This window comes from Bos indicus, chromosome 3 (assembly GCF_029378745.1).
Source record: "Bos indicus isolate NIAB-ARS_2022 breed Sahiwal x Tharparkar chromosome 3, NIAB-ARS_B.indTharparkar_mat_pri_1.0, whole genome shotgun sequence".
In the NCBI taxonomy this organism is placed as follows: domain Eukaryota; kingdom Metazoa; phylum Chordata; class Mammalia; order Artiodactyla; family Bovidae; genus Bos; species Bos indicus.
Window position 1 is genome coordinate 24552569 of NC_091762.1, and position 27919 is coordinate 24580487.

Genomic DNA, 27919 nt, shown 5'->3' on the forward strand with positions numbered 1-27919 from the left:
CTCTGTGCAACCCCAGAGATAGCAGCCCACCAGGTTCCCCGGTCCCTGGGATTCTCCAGGCAAGAACACTGGAGTGGGTTGCCATTTCCTTCTCCAATGCATGAAAGTGAAAAGTGAAAGTGAAGTCACTCAGTCGTGTCTGACTCTTAGCGACCCCATGGACTGCAGCCCACCAGGCTCCTCCGTCCATGGGATTTTCCAGGCAAGAGTGCTGGAGGGGGTGCCATTGCCTTCTCCATGGACTGAGGAGCCTGGCAAATACTGTCTAGTCCATCAGGTCACAAAGAGTCAGACACAACTGAAGCAACTGAGTATAGCACCTGCCTTGTAATTTTTGGTTGGAATCTGGACATGTTGTACTGTGTGAAAGGAACTGTAGTAAATAGGCTTTTAGTGGTGTGGTGGTAGGTGTGGAAGGGAGAGAAAGAATTAGTTCTCTAATTGGGGCACAGATGAGCCTGTGTCCTGGACTGTAAACTTCACCAGTGATTCTCAGTTTTCTCCTCCTTTTCCCTTGAGTGGGACAGGATGGATAGAGGGGTGCTGAATTTGGGTAATTTCCTTCATCCAGATAACTATTTGCTCTGGCAAATAGTTACTTCTTAGGGAAGGCCTTGTTGGGAAGAGTATGCTCTGGTGTATTTCAGAATGGTTCCCTTTCCATGCTGGAAGTATGAGGGAATTTTTCTATGATAGTCACTAAAAAAGAGCTCCTGGAGGTAAAACTCACAAAAGTGTGGGATACCACCTATAACTGGCTCTCCAGAGTTGTCTCCAGCAGTTGGTCAGTTAACAGGTTAGGTTTTCCTACCCTGGCACCAGTTCCTGCAGAGGTTTGTGCTCATGGGTTTTTGCTGACTTAAGTTGTGATTCTCAGTATCGCCACCACCCCCTCTTTGATTGGGAGAGTGATTTTCCTTGTGGCCTCATTTCTCTGACATATCTAAGCAAATCTGTTGATTTTTCAGTTTTTTTTCAGGTTTTCACTTGTTGTTAAAGTGGAATGATGACTTCAAGGTCTATTGGTAAGGATATTTTTATCTCCATCATTTCTTTTCTGTTTATTAGTTGACCTTTTACTCTAAGGTCTTTAGTTAATTTTCCTTGAATTTTCTTTGGTTCAACATTTCAAGCCTAGGTGTGACTTACACAGGTGCATGGCTGTATAATTATTATTAATTAATTTATTTTTGGTGGCGCTCAGTCTTCATTACTGCACTTGGGCTTTCTCTAGTTGCTGCGAGTTGGGACTACTCTCTAGGTGTGGTGCATGGGCTTCTCACTGCACTGATTTCTCTTGTTGTGGAACACAGTCTGGGCATGTGGGCTTCAGTAGCTGTGGCCATGGGCTTACTTGTCCAACAGAATATGGGGTCTTCCTAGACCAGGGATTGAACTCATTTCCCCTGCATTGGCAGGTGGATCCTTAACCACTAGACCACCAGGGAAGCCCAATGTATAATTTTGATTTAGGTAATTGATTTATTTGAATGTTTGTTGAGAACTGCAATAAATCCACCGATTAACTTAATATGCTTTTGTCTAGTGATGGTTGATTGTTTGGTTAGTCCTCATAGAGTCTGTAGAGCATAAACATGGTTCCTGATCTTAAGAAGTTTATATACTTATAGGGAAGAGAAGATGAGCATATACTAAGCCATGGCCAATGTCATATTAAAGTATATAAATCATCACTGTGTTATATAGGTACCAAGAGTAAGTCTGTACCGATTCTGAGAAGGAAGTCATGGATGAGAATGAGAAGGCAGGCAAGATCTTATAGCTCATAGCCATCAGGAGAGGAGGTCTTTGCAGACCTGGGATAAACTCTGCACATTTACCTTGCCTGGAAAGATGAACTGCTTTATAGGTGAATTTTTACATGGGGCTTATAAATCTCGATGGGACACACATAGGGAAGAGTGGGCTGCTGTCACTAAGCCTTGGGTCTCACTAAATCTCCATACCCAAGCATTCCTTGGAGCCTAGAACAAGGTCATAGAGTTGAAGTAAGAGACCATGACCCAAGTAATTCTCTGCTTTTTTTTTTTTTTCCATTCCCTGCTTATCTTAGAGGTGGAAGCGCTTTCTTTTTGTGAAATTGTTCTGTGAGCTGTGTTTCCAGACCCTTGCAGAAAGAATATTACCTATTGATAGCAGAAAAGCATGACAGAATTTTTTTTTTTCTGACTGAACAATTTTGTGTTTCCAGACTGCCTACCCTCTGGTTGTGAATGCTTCAGGGGCAGGGCCCTGCATTATATTTTATGGCACTCCCCATTCCCTGTGCCCCCGCATGAATTATCCATCTACTGACTGGTTTTCTGAAAAACACTGACTGCTTTGGGATGTGTGTGATAGGAGACAGAATGATGAAATTTGTTGACTCTTGTAAATTTAAAGCTTTTGCTGTGTTAGCTTAACATTGTGACCCTGGAGTGGCTCTACATTCTCCATCGCAGAATAAAAGTCACTATAGTAGTTCCAGACCTCACTTTTCAATATATATTTACACATACATACACATATATCTCTGGAGAAGGCAATGGCCACCCACTCCAGTATTCTTGCCTGGAAAATCCCATGGACAGAGGAGCCTGGTGGGCTGCAGTCCATGGGGTCGCAAAGAGTCGGACATGACTGAGTGACTTCACTTTCACTTTTCTCTTTCATGCATAGGAGAAGGAAATGGCAACCCACTCCAGTGTTCTTGCCTGGAGAATCCCAGGGAGGGGAGAGCCTGGTGGGCTGCCATCTATGGGGTCACACAGAGTCGGACACGACTCAAGTGACTTAGCAGCAGCACACATATATCTCTATTATATATATATATATATATATATATATATGTACACGTATATATTTTTCATGGAGAAGAAAATGGCAATCCACTCCAGTATTCTTGCCTGGGAAATCCCATAGACAGAGGAGCCTGGTGGGTTACAGCCCATGTGGTTGCAAAAGAGACAGATACGACTGATTGACTAAACAACAACAAAAACAGTATATATTTTAACATATTCTAATGTATTTATCTACATATATATATTAATGTAGTCTTCCCTATTTAAAATGCTGGTGACCTTTTAAAAGAAAAAGGCCCTTATATATTGAAAAGTTTCTTTGAAATAAAAATAAAACCATGACCTAGATGACCTCCAGTGGTGGGCTGTAGGCTAACTTAGAGTGAGGGAGGCATTCCTGACAACTCTAAAATGACACTATGTAGGTGATTCTATGTTGTCCATGAAGGTGGCTTCCGGAAAGATGGCTCAGATTCTCCATACTCCCTTCAGCCTCTCTTGAGCCTGATGAACCCTGAAGCTTGGTATCTTATAATTCTTCCAACCAAGGTGGTACTTAGAATTCTGCCTTCTTAATGGTATGGTTAGATCTTGTGGAACTTTAAGTCTATGCTGAATAAGAACCTGTTAAGTCACGCAGTGCTCCCAGCTAGGATGCCTGCATATATCAATCGTGGAAACCAACAGTTGGATCAAGGAAATCCCCCAACTTGAAATGAATATTGACTTGAGTTATTAAGCCCAGAAATATTTCCTGTCTTTGAGATTTGCTGGTAGGCCATGCTTGCCTTAAGTTAAAGGGTCAGATTTTCCCGTAAGCACTTGAGCTCTCTTGCTATTTCGGGTAACCACCTCTCCACACACGCATGCTTCATCAGGAGTCGGAGCAGGGTGAGTCTTGTCAGCTATGTCCTGTGCCGCATTGGGATCTCTTCCTTGGCCAAGTTCAAGTGAACGCACTTGATGAGTTTGCCTCCTTCTGTGATCATGTTGTAGGGCTTTTGATTACACGTTATTGTAGGTAATCCATCCCCATGTTAACAGGCATTCCTCCAAGTGAGGACAAGACCTGGCCCGTGGTAGATGACGACTCTCCCTTGGGATCTCCTGGGGACAGGCTCGTGCTTTTAGAACTGCAGTGTGCCTTGATCTTAATTTATCTGTTGTATTCAATATCATCGGAAGCCAGGGAAAGGCCAAATACCTGACCTCCATTCCAGGGCTGTGATATTGCACCCATTCCAAGCTTCCTTTGATCCTTGCTGCAACAAGTCAAGTAGGAGAACGCCTTAGCTTTCCTTGGTACCCCCAAATTCATCTGACTTTGAGAATTTGAGCCATTTAGTTTTCAAAATACAGATTGTTTTGGTTGCTGGTTGGAGAAAAAAGAAAAAGCTTTGACAGTCTCCTAGAAAGTAGCTGATGAGACTGATGCTTTTCCAAGCGTCCATGTGAAGATTCATATTCCTCCCAGCCATCACCTGGATGTCATGAGATAAGATGATTCTTGAGGAGTAGTACATTGGGTTTCGTTTGATCTTCCTGAGAACTTAGAAAGGCAGGCAAGGGCCACTAATTTCAGTTTACAGTATTCATGTTAAGTCCACTCCTGCTTCATATGAAGACAACTGCTTGGCCTGGTTAATTTTAGAGTGTTTATTTAGAACAAATTCAGGTCTGCTGAAATAATATCTACCTTTGTAGGGGGCAAGAAAATCTTCACCAAAATTCATGAAAATTTTTCATTTAGGGAAGAGAATTGTTGACTTTCTTGAGTGTAAAGGTCGATAAACTGAAGGAGAAAGAAAGAAAGGGAAAGAAAGGAAGAAAGAAAGAAAAGTGAAACAACCTGTGTGTAAAACATTAGTGCTGGGTTAAGAAGACATTGATTTCAGATAATTCCCATATGTGTAACATCATACATATTATAAGCACATGGCCTTTCTCATGTATCATCCATTCCCATCTGAAATCTTTTGGTGTGAACTGTGAAATAATGAAACTGAATTTTAAAATCTGTTTTATAATTAGAATCAGTAGCTTTGTTACAAAATCCAGTTTTAAAGAGTATAATCTCAGCTGTCCACAGGCCAGAAACCAATTCCTTGTAATATGGAAAAAATGCCAGTACTGGGTCTAAATATTTTTTAAAAAATGAAATGTCCCCATTTTCTCCAGCCTTCTTTTGTAGCTACTTTCTCTGTCTCATACTGCTCAGAGGGCTGAGCTGAGGATAGATCTAAATATGGGATGTACTGTTGCTTCAGGTGCTAAGAGCCTTTTCCTGATGGTTTCCTGCTCTTGGTTTTCTGAGACAGCAGAATTTCAAGAAAAAGAAGCACTCGATGTCTGTCTTTTGTGGGCTTCAGTGCAGGTTCTTAGCCAAAGAAAAAGTCCTTGGCAGCTTTCTGGGAGCCCAAGAGTAGCTGTGTTTCTATTTGCTGAGCCTCCGAAAGGTAGTTCACTTGGGAAATTCAGCCATACTCATGTGGGTGCCCAGTCTGGGCATTTGTGGGTGTTGGAGAAGGCAATGGCACCCCACTCCAGTACTCTTGCCTGGAAAATCCCATGGACGGAGGAGCCTGGTAGGCTACAGTCCATGGGGTCGCTAGGAGTCAGACACGACTGAGCGACTTCACTTTTTCACTTTCCTGCATTGGAGAAGGAAATGGCAACCCACTCCAGTGTTCTTGCCTGGAGAATCCCAGGGACGGAGGAGCCTGGTGGGTTGCCATCTCTGGGGTCACACAGAGTCGGACACGTCTGAAGCGACTCAGCAGCAGCAGCAAGCCTATGTTAGGGCAGACTTCCCAGGAGACAGAGTAATTAAACACCTTGAACTGATGGTTGGCTCCAGGGTTGTAAAAAGTCTTATAAAAAGAGTGGACCTAAGGCTGTTGCCTCTAAAGGCCCTGGGTGAGAGGGGAACTTGCACTTAAAATAATTGAGAGTCTTGGTTTCAATCTGTGAAGGCGTGTTTGGTTTTTGGTTTTGTTTGTTTGTTGTTGTTAACTTTTATTTGGAGGCCCACTGAAGTTCTTTATTTTTGGCTGCACTGGGTCTTCATTGCTGCGCATGAGCTTTCTCTAGTTGCCGCAAGTGGTAGCTACTGTTCATTGCAGTGTGCAGGTTTTTCGTTGCAGTGGCTTCTCTTGTTGCGGAGCACGGGTTCCAGGGCTAGCGAGCTTCAGTAGTTGTAGGACACAGGTTCAGCAGTTGCAGCTCATCGACTCTAGAGTAGGGGCTCAGTAGTTGTGATGCACAGGCTTAGTTGCCCCGTGGCATGTGGGATCCTCCCAGGCCAGGGATCAAACCAATGTCCCTTGCATTGTAAGGCAAATTCTTAACCACTGGACTACCAGGGAAGCCCTGTTTTTGTTTTGTTTTGAATGCATGGATAGTTTTAAGCACAGAAAATTCTTTAAAAAATTACATTCCTTGTTTAGACCTGTATTATCTTCCCAGCAACTGATGGCACTGCTGGAGTGTCACATTCAGATTTCTAACACTGGTGGGGACCAGCCCCTTTCACACTTGCAGCAGGAAGGGCGGCACAGGGAAGAGAGAAAACTTTATAGGGGCTGTAGGTCTGGGGAAGCAAGGCCCATGTCGAGACAGGGGGCTCTGACATCAGGCCATGACCTTTGGAGTATGTGATACAGACTGGCAGGGGTGGGAGCAGGAAGCAATCTTGGCTGAGGTCAGTGGTGACCTTCAGGTTTCAGTGTTGCAACCGAGGCCATGAGGTTGAGCAGAAAATGGCACCTGTGGTTGCAGCAGGTGAACTGTAACGACTGCCAAGGAGAGCTCAAAAGCCATTTGGAGACCCTGCCAGCCAGAAGGCGAGGCCTGAGGCCTGGGATGCCACAGATCTCCTGCTCCAGGCTCAGGGCCAAGGACTGTTGTTATTGTTACCCCAAAACTCCTCCAGTCGCCCTTCTCCAGCCGGGAGAAGTAGTAGGCAGAACAGGCTACTCCTATTCTTTAACTGAGAGACGTGCTGCTTCTTATTCTGGGGAATTTCATGTCAGCAGTTGCCTGCATGTGAAACTCCACAAAACTCAGTGTGGAACTCTGCTAAGAACTTAGGATACCAAGCCAACTGGGGACGGTGTCTCCTACACTGTTGGGAGATGAACTTCTTCCTAATTATTTGATAATCTTCTGACAGCTGCAGTTCGAACATTTCTAGTCTCCAAGAGCTTCCCATGTGGTGCAGTGGTAAAGAACCCGCCTGCCAGTGCAGGAGATGCAAGAGACTGGGGTTTGATTCTTGGGTTGGGAAGATCCTCTGGAGTAGGAAATGGCAACCCACTCCAGTATTCTTGCCTGGAAAATTCCATGGGAAAAGGAGCCTGGCAGGCTACAGTCCATGGGTCACAAAGAGTTGGACACAACTGAGCATGCATGCATGAGTCTCTGGGAAAGGAGAATCTTTGCTGCCAAGTAAATTTATTCCGAACTAGGTGTTTTATGACATTACTGATAAAGTTTATGTCTAGTTGTTGTTTTCCTGAAATATTCTGCTCTTACTGAATATAGCTGGAGGGCATCCGAATGAATGAGTCTGGCTGTTCTTAAAAGTTTACACTTGTTGCGGTATGAAAATTGCTCCTGTGTGCTTTTTGGTGGCATAAATGGCAGTAGCTATTCAGAGTGCCACAGTGACATGCCCAGCTCCCCTGTCTTCACTACCTCATTTGGCAAAGAACCAGATTAGAGTGACTGAGGCTGTCTCTTTCTTATTTGTTTTTTGGTAATGGTATTTGAATTCTACCTGGTGTTTTGATTAAATCTTACCTTCTGTAGAATGGTGAGGGGTAGCCCTGTAATTATCAAGGCATAAATATCAGATATTCATTAGAAAAAAAGTAACAGAACAGTAACAGCAAAGCCACATCAGCGGTCATGCAGCTTAGACCAGTGCCCCTTAAAGAGGGTTTTTCTGGAGGGCCTCAGCTCTGCCCTGTATTTAGAATTTGTTCTGAGAGGAAGGTAGTCATATGTTTTCTACTGCTATTGGCAGATACCTCAGTGGTCCAGTGTGGTACTCATTTAAACTATCTTTGTGGCCAAAAATGAGACCACACTGTGAGGGCTTCTGCCCTAAGGCTCCATGAAGAGAGAGGTTCTCTTTTTCTAACTTTTTATTTTATATTGGCTTATAGCTGATTTACAATGTGATAGTTTCAGGTGGACAGCAAAGGGACTCAGCCATACATATACATGTGTGCTGCTGCTGCTGCTGCTGCTAAGTTGCTTCAGTCGTGTCCGACTCTGTGCGACCCCATAGACGGCAGCCCACCAGGCTCCCCCGTCCCTGGGATTCTCCAGGCAAGAACACTGGAGTGGGTTGCCATTTCCTTCTCCAATATACATGTATGCATTCTCCCCCAAACTCCCCTCCCATCCAGGCTGTCACATAACATTTAACAGAGTTCCCTGTGCTATACAATAGGTCCTTGTTGATTATCTATTTTAAATATAGCAGTCCTCTTTATGCCCCTGGCTCTTGGCTCTGCATTAGCCGGCTTCATTCTGGGTCCTTCGTCCCCTCTGTTCCCTCCCAGTGGAGAAACACAGTCCTGCCCCCTGTGAAGCCTCAGGCCTCACATTAGCAGGGGAATCTCTCCTCCACAGCCACACATGCCCGGTCCCCAGGACTGTGTCACGACCTGTGGAGGGGTATTTTCTGCTTCTGTTCCATAAAAGCAGCCGTTTACAAATCTTTTGGAATCATGACACGTCTTTCTTCTCCCTCCCTGTTCATTCCTCCCAGCTGTGCCTTGTAGCCAGAATGCACTAAATCAAAAGTAAAGTATTTGTTGTGTACTTATGCTAAGGGATGGTTCTTCAAGCTAGATATTAGGATATTATCTCCTATCTTTACATTTTAAATGTAGATGTATTTCAAGGGCCACAGAATGGACTACTTGATATTAGGACTGTTTTAGAGAAATCTGGGTTGGATGATGGCTACAACTATGGGACATAGAAAATAAATGAGAATCAAGAATCACGCATTCTTTATTAGGCATTTCCTTGAGAAGGTTAAAGGAAGCTGTAGACATTACTGAGTCCTGCCACAGCAAAGAAAGGAGACAGGCTTTCATGCAAGAGCTATTCTGAGGCTCAGAGAGAAAAGAGACAGGAATGCCTTGAGGTTGCTTAGAGATTTTGTGAACCTCATTGAGAGGTCTGGAGACAGCTTGAGTCTTGGATCACAGTTTCAAAGCATTTGTGTTTTCTTTCCATCTGCTCACAGTTCTCTGGGTTCTGGTGATCTGGACCACCTCAAGACACTGTGCTGACTGAGAGGCAGAAAAACTAGCAGCTGCTTCTGTTACCCTCAGACTGGAAGGCCTGGGCTAAGGGCCTTGCTGTCAGATCCCTGCCAAGGCCTTTGGCTTTCTTGAATGACTTGATCACACACTGATGTTTCAAGGCTGGGTGCTCCCCAGCTGGAGCCCTGAAAATGCTTGCGTGGCATCCCCAGAGAAGGAAACTAACTTGAAAGAAACTCCCACAAAGTAAATCACCAGGACCGGATGGTTTCCATCCAAGAGTTGGGGAAGGAAATGAAGTGTGAAATAGCACAGATACTGATGAAGACATTAGTTCTCCATTAAAACCACAACTGTGTCAGAGCAGAGGAAGTTTGCTAACATGATGACCTTATTGCAGGAGGAGAGAGATTAGTGGCCTATCTGCTGCCTCTGGAAAACCTGGTCCACGTGGAAAGAATGACACAAAATATGCACAAGGACACAATAGCCTTTATTCCCTTAAAGTAGGGAAGAGGAACAGCATTGTAATTCATGCATGGCAGCATTTCAGTGGAGGCCTTGGAAAGAGTATGATAGCGAATATGTAATAACCTGTGGGCTGCTAATCTCCTGTTCCCATGCTGATGGCAGACTTCACTAATTGATCTGGCACTCATCTCTCTAAGCTTGAATCAGGTTTTATACTCCTCAATTTTGTGATCTTCACTGCCACCATCAAATGACCAGAGTTGACATATATGTTGAAATGCATTTATCCTCTTTGTCTAAGAGGATGTATTTTTATCATGGACCACATGAACTCGTCATTAAATTGCAAATAATGACAGAAAAAAGTCTTTCACAGGTAGTTCAGGAGCAGACAAGAGACATGTTGCATTATTTCTTCCAAAGACTAAGTTAGCAGAACATCTAACTCCAGGGATAAACAGCTTTATCCTGGATTCAGGAACTGAATCCTAATGTGTTATCCCAATCCAAACCATGGAAGGGTCTTTCTGATGGGGAGGCAAGTCAGCTCCTCTGAACAGTCAGCAGCATGTCCAGAAGGTCCTTTTAAGAAATGAGAATCAAGTCAGCCTCCATCATTAGGCATTTCCTTTGGAGGTTAAAGTTGTAGACGTTGTTGAGTTCTGCCACAACAGTAACTCTGTGGGCAAAAAAAAAGTGAGACAGACTTCCAGGGAGGAGCTACTCTGAGGCTTGAAGAGAACAGAGATAGGAATGTTGGACCCTGGAGAAACAGTAACTTTTTGAAAAACCTCAGGTTTCATTGGGACGGGCCTTCATTTCATAGAATGGGAGCAGCCTGACTCTGCTGCAGGTATGGGAATTCCATGGGCCTAATTGGAGAAGGAAATGGCAACCCACTCCAGTGTTCTTGCCTGGAGAATCCCAGGGACGGGGGAGCCTGGTGGGCTGCCGTCTATGGGGTCGCACAGAGTTGGACACGACTGAAGCGACTTAGCAACAGCAGCAGCAATGCACAAAATGTTTTGCCTTTGGACAAAACTTCTGTCACGGGTAATGATTAAAGTTGTTTGGTTATAATAGCTTTCCTACAGCCTCATGGCCTCCATATAAAGGGATATGTGATAGAGCAGACCTCCTGGAATGGACTGTAAATGATCATCTAGAGAAGGAATCTGCCTGCCTCACTAGACAGTGGGCTGTTTTTCTTGATCAATGAAAAGGTGCTACACACTTTGTTTAACAGAGAATCTATAGTAAAATGTACTTATCATGGGAGACACCCTAACTGTACTGTGATTTCTTGCTGATAAATCAGGATCTTGTCATATCACAGGGCTATCACTTGGGAGATGAGCAGGTGCTAGGGGTTCAAGAGGACAGGGCAGCAAGGATATGATGGGGTCCCTGGTCATCAGATCTGGGTGCCATTAATAAGTTGCCACTCCATCGCTAGATACTCTGTGACTTTGCTCACCTCTAGAGGAATCATGGGTCATGGAATGAGATGCTGGGGAGGTCATTGTGTCTAGATCTTTGCCTTACAGGAGCTAGGGATAATCATCTTACTGTACAGCACAGAGAACTCTAGTCAGTGATCTGTGGTGACCTAAGTGTTAGTCACTCAACTGTGTCCAATTTTTCGACCCCATGGATTGTAGCTGCCCAGGCTCCTCTGTCCATGGGATTCTCCAGGCAAGAATACTGGAGTGGATTGCCATTCCCTTCTCCAGGTGACCTAAATGGAAAGGAAACCCCAAAAGGGGACATATGTGTATATATATATATAGCTGATTCTCTTTGCTATACAGTAGAAACTAACACAACACTGTAAAGCAAGTATATGCCAATAAATTTTTTTTAATATTTAAATTAAAAAATAAAAATAAAGATCATAGTTGATTAGAGTACCTTAAAAGGGTGCGGTGTAGGGGAGGTGCAGATGAATGAGAGGAGGGAATCCAGGTCTTCTCATGTCACCACCCTGCTTCTGAGCCTCAGTTTCCTATCTTTAACAGGCTGTATAAAAGAAATGTGGATTTAGCATGCTGTTTAGAGCACAGGGAGAAATCTCTGTGAATTAAATGATTAAATGCCATGCCGATTACTTACATTTCCAAGTCATTTGTAGTTTACAAAGTGCTTTCATCTGCATTATTTTACCCTGCTGATGACTCCCTGAATTGGGTAAGCAGTGAGATTCCTAACCCACTTTCCACAGCTATTTCAACTGAGACTCAGCAGGGTTAAATGGCTTCCTCAAGGTCACACCAAGGTCAAAACCAGGGGTCAAGCTCCTGATTTCTGATTCTGAATCCAGGGTTCCTTTCCCCGTACAGTGATAGCTCATGGAGAGTTGGTTCTATATATCATTCACTTTAATGACAGCAGAGTGTTCAGCGTCACTGCGTGGTAAAAATAGACTGTGAGGACAAGGAGGTTCTCGGTAGCAAACAAACTGAGCTCACCAAAATGTTCTCGCGGGCAGACTCGGTTGCTGTGGCCTTTAGGAAAGCCTTGGCAGTCCTGCCGAGGGCAGCGTCACCTACTCGCCACGTCCAGCTTTCTCTGAGAAGCTGCCTCTTGGCTCCAAGGCCAGACACAGGCACTGCCCTAGAGGACACAGGCAGGGCTGGGGGGTGGGGAGGGGGCAGGATTTCTTCTGAGGTGTGGAGTTCGTGGGCTGAGAGCACATCTCTGATGTTGGGACTGGACCATGTGTCCACAACAGCGAGCGGGCTGGGTTTTGGCACACAGAAGGAGAAATAGCCTGGGGAGCCTGGGGAGCCTGGGGTTTCTGTGCCCCCGAGGGTTTTCTGAGGGGCAGCGGGGAGGACACAGAGAGTATGAAAGAGTAAAAGTAGCCAGGCCAAAAGAAAAGCCCCATTTTCATTCACGTAAAGATAATTCATAATCACCCTACTTTTCAACGTGATGTGATATGTATTATAGTAAAAAAAAAAATCACACATGTATGCCATTGTTTCGGAGAAGGCAACGGCACCCCACTCCAGTACTCTTGCTTGGAAAATCCCATGGACGGAGGAGCCTGTTAGGCTGCAGTCCATGAGGTCGCAAGAGTCGGACACGACTGAGCGACTTCACTTTCACTTTTCACTTTCATGCATTGGAGAAGGAAATGGCAACCCACTCCAGTGTTCTTGCCTGGAGAATCCCAGGGATGGGGGAGCCTGGTGGGCTGCCATCTATGGGGTCGCACAGAGTCGGACACGACTGAAGTGACTTAGCATAGCATGCCATTGTTTAGTTGCTAAGTCGTGTTCAACTCTTTTATGAGCCCATGGACTTTCTGTAGCCCTCCAGGCTCCTCTGTCCATGGAGTTTTCCAGGCAAGAATACTGAAGTGTATTGCCATTTCTTCCTTCAGGGGATCTTCCTGACCCAGAGATGGAACCCAGCTCTCCTGCATTGCAAGCAGGTTCTTTACTACTGAGCCATCAGGGAAGCCATCACTTGCATGTATATGTGGCTAAAATAAAGATAAATGGGAACTAAGGGATCATACAGAGAAAGTTGAGGTGGTCTCATATGACCATTTAACACTCCTAGACAACACAACCACTTTGTAAGGGAGACAAAGAAAAAATATATGTGTGTGTGTGTGTGTGTGTGCGTTTCTATTAGGATGCAGCACTAGTATTCCGTGTAACAGTCTTTTAAATATTTCTTCCTTTGGAAATGTCCAGCTAAAGGGAAATGCTTTACATTACAGCAGAAGAGAGCTTGGAAAATAGACAGTTATCCACTTAAAGAAATCCTATTAAATCAGTGGTCCTTGTCCTTTTAAAGTCAGTAGATTCCTTTGATAATTCCATGAATACCATTTATCCTCTTCCCAGAAAAATGCAAGCTCCTGCAAATTTAACTTATAATTTTATGTCATCTATAAAACTCCAAAGTCCATTCATTGATTTTAGGTAAATGACCTCTCAATTTAAAAAATTAGAAATTTATCCCTAATTTCAGAAATGTTGTCATAATGGATTTTTACACTTTTTACTCTTCCTATTGATGCTATTTTGTTAAATAAGAAACAGTGCTGAAAGATTTTGTGGGAGTTTTTATACAGTTAAAAATATCTGAGGTTTCTATTTTTGTTTTAACATTTTCATAATGTTTTTTTAATAATTGAAGCCATATAAGAAAGTATGGGAGGTGGAAATTGTGTCTTGTTTAAACAATTTTGCTAATTTTTAGGCTAGAGTTTACCCTATATTTAATTAAAACCAATATTTCTCTTAAAAATAAAATAAAAACTTAGAAATTAACATTTTATGGGATAATTTTTTCTTTACAAAAAGATTCAGTACATACAGTTTAGATGATTATAATTAAAATGTAGATATATAGCCAAGTCACATAAAATATTCTGATTTCTCTGAAATTCCCTATCCTATGTCATTGTATTTTACATATGTAGTCATTGCACATTCACATATAATTTTATTTCTGTCTTTTATTGGTTTCTCTTAAAGACGTGACATAGTGTGTATTCCATTGTAATTTATATCTGATAATGTGCAATATTTGGTATAATAAGGAAAATCTGCCTTCACTGTAAATCAATTTTGATTACATGTAGAATATGGCATATAAAACAATACTTTAATACCTACAACAGCCCACACGCCATCAATAAGATCTCATCCTTCAGACTTGTGAATTCTTAGAAAAAATTACTTCCACATGTTCCTAAAACTCCTTAAGGTTTTTGACTGGTTGGTGGTCTATTGATTCTAAATATCTGACCTGTCAAAACGCCATCTTTAAACTTCAGTGATGCATAGAGGCTTGGAATTAGCCAGGGCTGAATTTATTACAGAACAAAGGGAGGTGATGATTAACACACCCATCTGAGCAGTAGGGGGGAAAAATAATCCTTGAATGGATTAGATGCCATGATCCTAAAACCACATTCTCTGAGTGTTGGGCCCTTGCCCAGAAATGGGAAGAGGCCAAACTTTGATGCCTTTTAAATGACAGGGTATCTCCAAGGGACTCTGCTCAGGGACACTGGGGCAGAGAGTTGAGGGTCAGTTGGGAAAAAAGGCCTTTCTCTCTCCTGTGGTCTAGCAGAGTTGAGCACCTAGACCCACTGTCCGTGCAGTGACTCTCAAAACTGACAGCCCACCTTATTAGTGTTATATAATTATCAGTCTGCCTGCCTGGTGGCGATTACATTAAAGTGTAAATAAATTAAAATTTATTTTGTTAACCACTAACCAGGAATCCCTTATAAATTTTTTTGGACTCCAGTAGGCTACTTTCAAGACTGGCACAGAGCCTGCTGAGAAGATGAGGTGAATTATTATGCAGTGTCCCTAGAAGCTGAGTCATAGGCTGGGTCTCTCCATTCACTGGCAATATCTGGTAGATTCTGAGCGTTCCCAGGGTGTAATCCCAGGGAAATGTACCTTTGTAAGCATAGTCCATAAACAGAGCACCAAACCCACTTTCTAACTGGTTTTCTCTTTTTCCTCTGCCACATCTTATAAAGTTTATGAAAGAATTACCGATTTTTAAAATAGCATTGTATAAAAATGTTGATGGAGATTGACTCCTTAAGAGAATCCTCCAACAAATGGGTACCCTCCTGAGAAGGAAATGGACCATTAGGAAAGTGCTTTTGACTCTCATTCTCTGGGAGGAGGAGCCCTTGAATCACAGGCCCAGGTGCTCAGGAAATCTCCTGTCACTCTGAGATGGGCTAGGACATGGTACCAAGTCCAAAGCTTCTAAATACAGTTCAGGCTGGGTCATCATGACAGTTGCTGAACTGGCACCACTATGGGGATTGAAGTGGGAACTTTGACAGTGCTTAAATGCCACGGCCCCTGGGCTCGAAGTCTTTCTGGGCTGGAGTAGGGAGAGGCTGTGCAGAGCCTCACAGGGAGGAGGGTAGGAACAACCTTGGCAAGGAAATCCTGCTGCCTCGGCGACATCACCACTCCTTCAGAAGGCAACAGACACCCAACAACACACCAGCTATTTTAGAAGCTGTCAGTTTCTGAATTGCTGACACACTTGGAGGACACTGTTTCTTCAAAGGTCATTCTGACCATTCAAGGTAGGTAGGCCTGGGGAAAAACAGAGGCATGCTGCATAGCCAAGGTGTTGGCCGAGGAATGAACGGAATTAAGTGACCTGGTCAAGATGACGCAAAGAGTCAGAAGTGGGGGTAGGAATATTGACCGTGGATTCCCAAAGCAACCTTTACCTAGAAGACAGTGGTAGGCTTGCTTTCTTTCCTTTTTTAACCCTGCTCCACCCTTTTATTGGCTATCACCAAAAAAATCCACCAGGTTAGCTTCCTTTGACTCACTCTCTCTGGGGAGGGCTTTGAAGGAAAGAAAGAAGACAGGAGAGACTTAGGAGGTGGGGTTTACAGAGGAATTTTGTTGGGGACTTGGGACATGAGGGTGGGATTCTAAGATTGGCAAGCATCTCAAGGAGGGGGTTGGTAAATTGTAAACATAAAGATACTGCTACGAATACAATTAATCCAGAGTGTTTGTCTCACTCTTAATGCTTGCCCTGTGTCCCCAAAGTGGGTTCATTTCTACTATTAAAGAATTCAATTTTAGAATTTTTGGAGTGGATGGATGAAGTGGAGTGAAGTGGATGGGGGATGAATTCCAGCTTTGGGGTAAGAGAGGCCGGAGTCCTTTTCTTGTCTCTGATGCTCCTGTGTAAGTGGCCCTGGGCACCTAGATTAGGTCTCAGTAATCTCACTTGCCAAAGGGGTTATAATGCACAAACTTAGGTCTCACCTGCGTGCTCTCTGGGAGACTCCCTTAGGCACCAGATCTTTGCTGCCTCCTCAGGGTGTGTTTTCCTCAGCCTGAGCCATAGCGTAAGTACTTTTGACAAGGTTGTCAATCTGGGGCCAGGGGACCCTGCCGGCTCCCAGCTCTTCCCTGTCGTTCCCACCTCTTGTGGAGCAGTGCCCTTGGGCTGCTTCTTCAGCCAAGGATGATCGCTCTGCTTTTCTCTTCAGGGCTAGAATTTGCTTCCCTGGCCCTATTTCCTTACTGAAGATCCAACATACATCTCTTCTCAGTGGTCCACCCTGTTTTCTGTTCTTTCAGGTTCTAGTCATTTTCCTTCTCAACTACTGTGGCAGCCATCACAAACCAGGATTCAGTTCAGTTCAGTCGCTCAGTCATGTCCAACTCTTTGAGACCCAATGGACTGCAGCATGCCAGGCCTCCCTGTCCATCACCAACTCCCAGAGTTCACCCAAACTCATGTCCATTAAGTTGGTGATGCCATCCAGCCATCTCATCCTCTGTCGTCCCCTTCTCCTCCTGCCCTCAATCTTTCCCAGCATCAGGGTCTTTTCCAGTGAATCAGCTCTTTACATCAGGTGGCCAAAGTATTGGAGTTTCAGCTTCAACATCAGTCCTTCCAATGAACACCAAGGACTGATCTCCTTTAGGATGGACTGGTTGGATCTCCTTGCAGTCCAAGGGATTAGACCCACATGAAAACTGGCCTTCTTAGCTGGCATTTCCACTGTTCCTTTGCTTTCCCTCCTTCTACCTTTCCACAATCTCTCCTTCTAACACATTCAATTCTGATAGCTTTTGTTCTAGGCCCTGAACTGTTGTCTTCATTATGTGATATTTTTCAGTTCTACATCCTAAGTTCTCTTTGCTAGAATTTGCTTTTCTCTTTTTGAAAGAACCTTCTTTCTCCCTCTCAAATATGTATTGGGAAGTGATTGGGGAAAGATCTAATCCTGTGGCCACCTCTTTTTCCAAATTATGGACAAAACTAACATTTAATATACTCCCACAGTGTGCTAGAGGCTTTGCTGGGAGCCATGGACATATCTGCTTTACTGAGGAAATTGACTCAGGCAGGTTAAATCACTAGGCCAAAGTCATAAAGCTGGGTCTTCGTGATTCTGAAGAGGGACTGTGCTCCTTCCCTTTCTTGGCAGCGTCTCTGGAAAGCCCACTTCATCACAGATAGCAGGGACACTTGCTGTGAGGGTCTGGAGGGTGCAGCAGCTCTGTGTGCAGGAGCCATCCTTTTCCTGAAGGAGAAGTCATCTCTGCACCCCTGCAATCCTGCCAAAGAGTGTGTGTGTGCATGCACGCACACACACACACACACACACACATGCATTACTAGTTCCAGCACTTGTAGAAGGGCTTGCTCCTTTCCTCATTTTACTCTCATTATCACAGGCACCTTTTCTCCTTAAGTTCATGTGGAGGAGAGTTAGTTTCAGGAATTTTTAAGATGACTGACTGATTGCTATTCATAGAGGTGACCAAATTCCCTGATGCCCCAAAAGATTTCAGGTTAGATGTTGCCAATTAGTTTTAATGAAACTCATAGTCCTGGAAGGACTAGCTAATGGGATTCGAAAAACTTAAAAGTATGCCTGGAGGTGACCCTGTTGGGTTTTCATTGGGAACATGGCATTTAATTAAGACATCTCATTAGTGGGGATATTTTGGTCTCCTGAAGAAGATCAGAAGAAGAATAGCATTCAAGATTCTTGATATGGCTCCAGCCTTCTCTGGCCTCACCTCTTCTCTTGCTTTGCTAAACATATAGCACTTCCTTCATTCATTCATGAATTCAACAAAAACAACATTTTATTGAGTGCATAATAGATGCCAGACACTGTCCCGGGTGCTGAGGATTCAAGAGAAATCACACAGATGTGGTCTCAATTACTAGCTGCTCTCTAAACCTGTCTGGTAGACTTTACTGCCATGCCTCTGCCATAAAATTCCCTTTCCCTGGAATATCTTTCTTCTTCTTTCCCTCTCTCTTCCTTTTCATCTTGAAGATATCTCTTCATTAGGCGCAGAAAAGACCCCTGTGCTGGAAGAGGTTCTTGTCACCTCACAATTCCTACAACATTTTGTTGATACTCCTTTTAGATAATAATGAAAATCAGCATTTATGTATCCCTTTTACTGGGCTTCCCTGGTGGCTCAGAGGTAAAGAATCTACCTGCCAATGCAGGAGACATGGGTTCAATCCCTGGGTCAGGAAGATCTCCTGGAGTAGGAAATGGCAACCCACTCCAGAATTCTTGCCTAGAGAATCACATGGACAGGAGCCTGGCGGGCTGCAGTCCATGGGGTCTCAAAGAGTTGGACACGACTTAGTGACTGAATAACAACAACACAGCAATCTCTTTCAGTACTGATAAAGTATTTACATAAACCCCCAGACACACACTTTGTTAGTGATTCATAGGAATTTCACAAAGTAGGTACTAATGATATCCTCAATTTGTAAATGATGAAACTAAGGCTTCTAGAGGTTAAATGACTTGTTCAAGATTAGACAGTTGGGAAAAAAGAGATGAACTTCAGAACTTGGTTTTTTGAATTGCAGTCGCTCAGCATGCTGTATGCTATGCTGGATTGTAACTGTTCAGTTAATATTAGATTCCTAATTAACCTGACCTATCTCCTAAGTGATTTTGTAAATTCCTGAGGACATAGGAACTTGGCTTGTTTCATTTTGTGCCTTCACAGTATCTAACACACTTGTGGGCCCAGGCTAGATAGTCAATAAGTATTTGTTGAATAAATGAGTGATTGATTGAATGGATAAATTTAGAAAATTACTGGAGAGGTTGTTACATTTTCTAGCCACATGGCTCTTCTGTTAATTAAACAAGATGGTCCATTATATTTGTCTTGATAGGTTGGGTGGATTTTAAACTAAGTGTAGCTGGTGGTGTCCTGAGTATAATCTAAGGATATGGCATGTTTCTGGCTATCTTTGAATGTCTGTGTTACTTACATGTTTGAAATTGCCACTTCCAAGCACAGTCACTCCAGGAGTCATAGTTAAATTACAATTGTTGACTGCAAGTCAGCTGCTTAATTCTTCCCCTTTAGCATGTTAGCATGGATTTGTTTTTTTACTGGTGCTCAGTGAGAATAGCCTAACAAGGTAGAGCAAGTTCTTCTAGAGCCTTTAGGGGAAGGCCTCCTTTTCACATCATGGAAATTTGGCAGATATTTGATGGTGTTTTGGTGGTGGCTGCCGTGGAGGTGGGGGTGGTGGTGGGAGGTTGGGAGTAGTTGTGGTTGCAAAGAGCAAACAAGCACTGGTTTAGGGATGAGCTAATGTGTCAATTCACCCAGAAAAAATGCCATGAGCCTCGGGGAGGGGCATGTGTTGACAGCTGCTGGCCTAAAATTGACTAGTCAATCTTGAAGACCACCCATTCAACCAGGATCAAATTTTGGAAGACCTCTGGGGCAAGAGGTTTTTAGATTTCAGTATTGCCATGTAACTTATGATCAATTTTTGGTTATTCCATTTATGCATTTTATGTACTTTGATCAAGAATATTTTTTGAACCAAGAGTTGGTCTCAAAACTTGTAATTTTATGGGGGTGGGGGGAAGAAATAAAATATTTGAACTTAGGATTGTTCTAGAAAAATCCAGGACCCATAGTTGTCCTTATTTATTCTTAGCCTTCCCAACTAACTTGATCATTGCCTTGTAATCTTATATATTAATTTGATGCTTTACTGTTTATAAAGTGCTCTCACATGTTATTATCAGATGATTTCTCCTTAAGTATGCTGCTGCTGCTAAGTCGCTTCAGTCGTGTCTGACTCTGTGTGACCCCATAGACGGAAGCCCACCAGGCTCCCCCGTCCCTGGGATTCTCCAGGCAAGAACACTGGAGTGGGTTACCATTTCCTTCTCCAATGCATGAAAGTGAAAAGTGAAAGTGAAGTCGCTCAGTCATGTCCAACTCTTAGCGACCCCATGGACTGAAGCCCACCAGGCTCCTCCATCCGTGGGATTTTCCAGGCAAGAGTACTGGAGTGGGGTGCCATTGCCTTCTCCACTCCTTAAGTATAGGTATACATTTAAGACTATCAAAAGCTTTTGTGCCCTGAACTCTGACCTCAGCTTAAATAAACCAAATTATGCACAAATAGGAACTACTTCAGCTGTGTTTTCTTGTCTTTCCATGCTGTCATTTCACATTTCACAAAGTCCAAACATTTTCCAATCCAAGTATCTTCTAATGTTATTTTACTTAATTTCTCAGCTAAAGCATAAGAGTGATCTTTAGTGATCTGTCACATTTGGATCTTTTACCCAGGGAGGGCTGGAAACAGGAGGTGAAATACAACAAAAAGCGCCTTTTACATTTGTATTTATGTGTTAAATAATGTTAAGTTGGTGAAGAGACCTAAAATATTCCTGAACATAACTGCCCTCTGACTGAGAAAGGAAAATTCCCATCTGACCTTGGTTTGAATTTTCTCTTTTCTAAGGATGTTTTAGCTTCCGCAGAGCTATCTTCTCACCCAGCAGCCTGGACATTAGCTCGGTGTTTCCCACTTCAGAGTGGGAAGCTCACAACTTTGCAGGACTAGCTCTAAAAACTGGGCAACGATCGATAGTGGAAAGAGCATTACCTGTAGTGTCAGACTAACATTGCCTGCAGTGTCAAATCCCACTCTGACCCCTGCTAGTCATATAACATGAGAAAAGCTTCTTCATCCTGCCAAACCTCAGTTTCCTCACTTATAACATGGCAGCAGTAATACTTATTCCGTAGGATTTTCTGTGAAAATTGCATGAGGCTTACATATAAATGTATACCAACTATTTAGTGTAGTGCCTACTATTTCTCTTCTTTTGTTTGCTTCCACCTTTAAAGCATGCTGGAGCACTAGAGGCTGAACCTTTGGTGACATTGAGCCTTTGTCTGATCAACAAGAAACAGATATAAAAATGACTGCTGCCACTTCTTTGCAAAGCCTCTTTAAAAGGCTTAGATCGCAGGGATGACATTGGGTCCTTGCCTGTGGTCTGCTTGTCAGTGAGAGAGGTGCTGGTTGTCAGGTGCAGAGTGCTTTAGGCAGCTGAAGGATATGTGCTCTCAGTCTCCTTAATTGGATTATTGGCATGGGAATTGCAGGCTTCAGGTTACCACCCCCTCCCCCCTTTCCCAAATAAAACTTGGATGGCATGGAGGGCTCAGAGACTTCATTCCATTACTAAAGTCATCTAACAGGCTCATTTGAGTGTTTGCTATCATCATAATTTTAGTTTAATCCAACCTGGGTTATAGTTCATTCCCTTGAAGCTCTGGAAAGGGTATCAAATTTGGGCTCAGTCCGCACTCAGGTCTGTGCCAAATGTTCTGCCTCTGCCATATTTAGAATTACTCTATAAAAAGTTTCATCACCAGATTTTGCTAAGCTACCTGATAAAATCTGATGTCCCAGGACCAATTTCCACTGTAGAGGTCCTCTGGAAATAGGAACTACTTGAGCCAGGTACAGGGAGTGCTGCCTGGGTTATAAGCTTCTGATGTCTGCAGTGGTATGAATGGGGACACCTGAGATGACTGTGGGGGTATTGGTTTCAGAGATTTTGGGACTTAAGATGTAGATCAAGGAGTGGTTGCTCTAGCGGTAACTGATAGAGGGTACTGCTCAATATAGTCATGTCCCGGTTATTGGCAGAAACAAACCAAGAACGATTGTTTTATTATCATCTGGGTTGGGTCTTTCTCTTTTGTCTCAAACTACTTTTTCCCTTGGCTTAAAATATGACACCTGAAGTCCAGTCTCATGGAAGTGACTGTCCATCTAATCTCAGAAAATTCAGCATCTCCTATCTGCCTCTAGAGTAGTCTTCTACCACCAGTCTTCCACACTGAAACCAGGCTATCATGTATCATTCATTCAGGAGATGTAGCAAAGTGTGAAGCTCAGTTTATGGAATTCATAGTCTAGAAGGGAACACCAAGCTATTTTCACTTTCATTTAAAAGAAAACTTTGGTGTAAACAAAATAAAGTCTAAACTCCATATTATGACACACACACATTCCTCCTAAAATATAAACTCCATGAGGCCAGGGTTTTTTGTTTTTTTCTCAGATGATGTCTCAAGAATTTATTGATAGAAGAGTAATTGGTACATCTATTATGTACCAGTAAGTCATTGTCTAGTTGAGTTGAACCTGATTTTTCCAATTTATCTCACTTTCCCTCTTCCCTTATGTATTTTAAGCTCTTGCCGTATCAGTGTGCTTGTAATTTTCTAAAAATGACAAGTTCCTAATGCTATTCTCACTATGTGAGATTCTGTCCCCATAATGTCTTTGCTTGCTCATATTGAACTCATATAAAGCTCATAGAGATTTCAAGCCCACTCTTAAATTTCACCTCATGAAATTTTCGATCCTCTCATCCATTGGCTTGTTTGCTCTTCAGAGTTTCCATTAGTGCTTTGCTCCTACATTTGTCAGAGCACCTATCAAAGACCACTGTCCTTAACAGGTTCTGTGTCCTTCCTATCATTGTGAGCTCCCTCAGAGCAAGAACTGATTTTATCTGTCTTGGAACATTCATATACAACCTGATCTATATAAAGCAGAAATGTTTGGTTGAATAAAACTGACAGTAAATATAGTTTAATATGCCTGCAATCCTTAGGAGGTAGAACTGATGTAATCTGAATTAGGCTGTCAATATTACTTGAAATGGAGAGAATACTAGTAACTCTTAGAGTTGTTTTGTTAACTGATGGTATGTGTGTAAAGTCTTAGCAAAATGCCAGTAAGTGCTCAATATATGTTGACTACTAACTCTTTGGGCTTCCCTGGTGGCACTAGTGGTAAAGAATCTTCTGCCAGTGCAGGAGATGTAAGAGATGTAGGTTCAGTCCTTCAGTTGGGAAGATCCTCTGGAGGAGGGCATGGCACCCCACTCAAGTATTCTTGCCTGGAGAATCCGATGGACAGAGGAGCCTGACGAGCAACAGTCCATAGAGTTGCAAAGAGTCAGACACGACTGAAGTGACTTAGTATGCACGCATTAATTATTTGGTTGGGACAGTTCTTATGAGCTTATCTCACTGTCCATAGTTATTCTTCTGATAATATTAGATTCTGTTTTTATCATAAAGATATAAATGTAGTTTTTGAAAAGGAAGATATCTTCCCCTTGACTCTAATAGTAAAATAAGGAGATAGCAAAGATAAGGAAACTAAGGTACTGCAAAATGAGGTAGCTTTCTAAGACCCTACTCTTGGTTTTTCAAGCCCCAAAAGTAAATATGCCTTGTTAACTGTAGTAATAAATGATTACTTAAAATTATTAGTGAAGTGGAGATGAAATTCACCTGGCAGACTCTGATATATGTTTGGTCAGTGTGTGCATGCTAAGTCGCTTCAGTCATGTCTGACTCTTTGCCACTCTATGGACTGTAGCCCACCAGGCTTCTCTGTCCATGGAATTCTCAAGGCAAGAATACTGGAGTGGGTTGCCATGCCCTCCTCCAGAGGATCTTCCCAACCCAGGGATTGAACTCACGCCTTCTGACTTGCAAGCGGGTTCTTTATTGCTGAGCCACCAGGGAAGCCCATGAAATATGTTTTCATAATATCTAATTTTGAAATTAAGTCAAAGAACACATAATACAGGCTTTTCCTATACATGTTAACTGAATCAGTTTATCATGGTTGGGTTGCTGCTGTTAGACTTGGTGTTCTTTAAGCTGTACTACAAATCCTTTATTAAACATTAAACTTAAAGGGGACTTTATAGTATCCCTAATTATATGCTCATGTGCTGTGCTATAAAGATTAAGGAAAATAGGGACCAGAATAGTCATGTGACTTGTTGTTGTTCAGTTGCTAAGTTATGTCTAACTCTTTTGCCTTCCCATGGACTGTAGCCCTCCAGGCTCCTCTATCCATGGGATTTTCCAGGCAAGAATACTGCATGGGTTGCCATTTCCTTCTCCAAGGGATCTTCCTGACCCAGGGATCGAACTTGTGTCTCCTGCATCAGCAGGCAGATTCTTTACCACTGAGCCAACAGGGAAGCCCAGTTATGTGATTTGGCTGAGATCAAACATTTAAGCCATTTCAGTTGTAAGGATGGCCAGCCAAAACAGTTGAAGGGTGTTACAGAATTGCTGACTGCTTTGGCCAAGGATGAATGTAGTATGATCTTGGGGAGACCTGATCATTGATTCAGGAAGCAGAAGACCAACTTCATAGGCCATGTTGTTTTTAGTTTTTCTTAGTCTTAATTTCCTCATCCACAAAATTGACATAAACATAATATGCCATATATTATATAGTATATTAATACTATCTATTAGAAACTATTAGAAAGAAACTATTTTATTATTGCTATTGTTTTGCATGAATTGAGAACTGGAATCTCTCTAAGCTAAATTGAGCTTTCTCTGAGAACTTAGTGTTACAGTATCCAGCTTGTCTATATGAAATAGGTCAGAGAGAGAAAATGAGTGACCCTATGAACTGATGGTTAGATTCTCTTTTGGAAAGCAATAGATATGTTGGTTTGACTCGGAGTCACATGCGGTTCTCCAGTGACTTGTAACTGGCTTAGTGCAGGTTCCCAAAGTTTTCTCTTTTAACTTCCTTAGTTATGCGTAACTTTTCATTTATGTTCCTGACTTCCTAAAACTTCCCTCATTACAATATTGTTCACAAGAGACATCTGATAGCCAAAACATCTATCCAGGTCATTCAAATGAGTTCCTAATGGTTATTTTTTGAAGGCAGGAAGTCACAAATTGCCAAGAATGAAAGAACCTTGAAAACACAGAAGTATTTTCTGATCTTCAAAAGACATTATATTTCTGAATGGAGGACCTGACTTAATTGAAATAACGTACTCACTATGCACTTAGGTAACTTGAGTGTATATTCTGATTAACAGATGAAATAATTTATCTGGCTAGCCTAAATATTTTATGTAACTATGATTTGGAAATGTACTTTACAAAGGAATAAATTTTATTTTTACCTCGACTGTTGATCTGGACTCTGAGATGACTATTTTAAGGGTACTGTAGAGTAGTTAATGTCACAGGTAGCCCTCACTGCTCTAGAAGTTAAAAACCAACTATATAGAATCAGTGATATATATATACACATACAATTGAATATTATTCAGACATAAAAAGGAAAGCTCTGTTGATATTTTTAATAACTGAAAATGTAATTTTTAATAACTGTTATTATGTTACAGCACCACAGATGGATCTTGAGGGCATTGTGTTAAGTGAGATAAATCAAATAGAGAAAGATAGATATTGCATGATCTCATTTATGTGTGGAGTCTAAAAAACAAAAAGCACAAAACAAACAAACAAAAAACCCTAAACTCTTAGTTGCTGCTGCTGCTAAGTCGCTTCAGGCGTGTCCAACTCTGTGCGACCCCATAGACGGCAGCCCACCAGGCTCCCCCGTCCCTGGGATTCTCCAGGCAAGAACACTGGAGTGGGTTGCCGTTTCCTTCTCCAATGCATGTAAGTGAAAAGTGAAAGTGCAGCCGCTCAGTCGTGTCCGACTCTTCGCGACCCCATGGACTGTAGCCTACCAGGCTCCTCCATCCATGGGATTCTCCAGGCAAGAGTACTGGAGTGGGTGGGTTGCCATTTCCTTCTCCAAAACTCTTAGCTATAAAGAACAGATTGGTTGGTTCCCAGAGTCAGGAGCTGGAGGGGAGGTGAAATGGGTAAAATGGTCAGAAGGTGCAAATTTGTAGTTATTAAAATAGATACGTCCTGAGGATATAGTGTACAGCATGGTGACTGTAATTAATAATACTGTACTGTATATTTGAACCTGCTAGGAAGAGAGATTTTTAAAACGCTGACTGCACACACAAAAATAACTAGGTGTGGTGAAGGATGTTAACTAGATTTATTGTGATGATTATTTCACAGTATATACATACATCGAATCTTTATGTTGTACATGTGAAACTAACATTAGGTTATGTGTCAGTTAATATCTATAAATGTAAATTAATCTTTTAGAAAGATGAAGTTGGTAAATAAAAGTTGCAGAAAATACCCGAGAATGCTACACTCACAAAAGTGTTTGTTTCTACATGATGAGATTAAAAGTGATTTGTTTTTTTGTCTTTTTGATCATCTATAGTTTCTATAATAAAACATACATGTTCCTTTATGAAAAAACAAACTATATAAGCTATAATATTAGTTTTGTTTCCAACCTGTGACAGTTAAACAACCAAGGATAGAAAATTACATGCTGCGTTCGTGTGATTGAAAATACGAGCTGGTACCTGCATTCTGTATGTAGAAGTCGTTTGGGCTTTATTTTGTGAGGGAGTGAGACTTCAGGAGCACAGAGTATTTCTAGGCAAACAACTGTTTCTGAAAATCCTCTTCATGGAAAACAGTGCCTCTGTCTCCACATCTTGTCCATTCCTTTCTTAGTAACCATGGAATGTTCCAGCCTTCTTAGATCTCTTTCTTCCCTGAATTCCTATGTGACATACAGAAAAATATGTAATGGTATGGAGAACTGCATGGTAGTATTTGTCTCGGTCTCCGATTATTTATGAACATTTCCAGTTTCTACTTGTTCTGTAAAGAGATCCATTGTGTACTTCAGTATTTTCCAGAATCTAGCACAGTGCCGGGCACATAATAAGCACTCAATAAACACGTAATTAATCAACACTAACTGGGAAATTTCTCAAGGTCTGGATTCTGTTTCAAATTATCTACATGGTACCTTGTATAGGGCCACATGCTGATAGGTGCTTATTGATGGATTTGATTGAAACTATAAACAGAATACTCAATTCTTCAACTCCTATGATAATGTGAATTTGGATCCTCAGTCTTTTCCTCTTTTCATTATCTTGCCCAGACAGTTTATAATTTGATACTTCTGCAATTTTTTTCAAGTCCAACATCAAATTTTTCTTTCATGAATCATGGTTTTAGTGTTTTATCTAAAAAAACAAACAAACATTGAACAGCTAACAATCTATTGGAAATAGTTGGCCACTGAGTACTTAGAACTAAAGTCCCAATTAAGCAATTTGTATAATGATCTTTAAAAAAGCTTATCTCTTTTGACTTATTTACACATGTTTTGGACTTTTTCCTAAAGTTTTGAAGTAGAATTAAAAAAAAATGATGCTTCTAATTGAGGTAGCTTGGGTTAATCCTGAAAGTTGCATTAAGAAGGATTCTTACATTCTTCAAACCAGTAGAGGTAGAAGAGATTATGAAAGTTTTCAGTTCAGTCCTTCTAATTGTACTATGAAGAAACAGGTCCAATGTGGCTAAATAATTTGCCCAAGATTATTCATTAGTCCATTTAATGTTACATTCTGAATACCTATTTTATTCCAGATGATGAAGGGAGTTAAGAGCAGAGACATTTACTTCCTTACTCTGCAGCCACCATTCCCATTCTAATCCCTACCTCAATTTGGCTACCTTTAGAAATTGATCACTTAGTGCAGCAGTATCTTTCCTTTGTTTCCTCCTTCCTAAACACATGCTAGAG

At 42.1% G+C, this 27919-nt stretch overlaps 1 protein-coding gene and 1 long non-coding RNA gene across 4 annotated transcripts in view; one reads left to right on the top strand and one right to left on the bottom strand.

Moving 5' to 3' along the window:
• Window positions 1-27919, top strand: part of TBX15 (T-box transcription factor 15) — a 125711-nt gene that overhangs the window by 44678 nt on the left and 53114 nt on the right. The window contains exon 1 of one of the 3 annotated variants that reach the window (XM_019956721.2): window positions 15469-15647. The exons of the other annotated variants lie outside the window; for them this stretch is intronic. The gene's annotated coding sequence lies outside the window, so the exon portion shown is untranslated. Of the gene's footprint in view, window positions 1-15468; window positions 15648-27919 lie in introns of those variants that run through there. 3 annotated transcript variants of the gene reach the window in all.
• LOC139182149 (uncharacterized) lies at window positions 9561-27101 on the bottom strand. Its single transcript, XR_011565715.1, has 3 exons — window positions 26679-27101; window positions 11471-11578; window positions 9561-10238 (listed from the first exon to the last, which is right to left on the bottom strand). It is a non-coding gene; the product is annotated as an uncharacterized lncRNA (long non-coding RNA).